The sequence below is a fragment of the Octodon degus genome, unplaced genomic scaffold, assembly GCF_000260255.1.
Source record: "Octodon degus isolate 3935 unplaced genomic scaffold, OctDeg1.0 scaffold00260, whole genome shotgun sequence".
Taxonomy (NCBI): Eukaryota; Metazoa; Chordata; class Mammalia; order Rodentia; family Octodontidae; genus Octodon; species Octodon degus.
This window is the reverse complement of record NW_004524836.1, coordinates 267,828-268,372: the sequence shown is the minus strand read 5'-3', so window position 1 is coordinate 268,372 and position 545 is coordinate 267,828.

The following is a 545-nucleotide window of genomic DNA, read 5'->3' as shown; positions in this document are numbered from 1 at the left end:
AAAAAAAAAAAAAAAGACAAGAACAATTCACATATTTCAGCGCCTCTTGGCTACTGTTTTCTTATGAATGCAGGGAATTTTTTTATATCTCTTTGTAAATAACAGCCTTGCACCTCTGACCAAATTTGATCAGAACTTTGTTTCCTAGCAACAGTAGAATGGCACATGACCCAAGCAGGGAGCATCAGCATTTTTCTTTGGATTCTAAATGGAAAAGACACAAAGATTAATTCTGTTTACGGGGATGTCTTAGTTTATTGTGGCTGCTCTTAAAATACCTTACACCAAATAATCTGTAGACAATGGAAATTATTCCTCACAGTTTTGGATGGTTAGGAGTCCCTGATCACAACACCTCAGATTCAGTGTCTGGGGAAAGCCCATTGGTTGCACGTGGTGACTTCTTGCTGTGTTCTCACATGGTCCAAGGGATGAGCAAGTTGTACCATCTCATTTAGCTCTTCAGTGCCTCCTTTTTCAGTTTCTTTTTAGATGAAGTGGTGGGCCAGAATGGAAAACCACAGGCAAGACTTGCTCTCTCATTT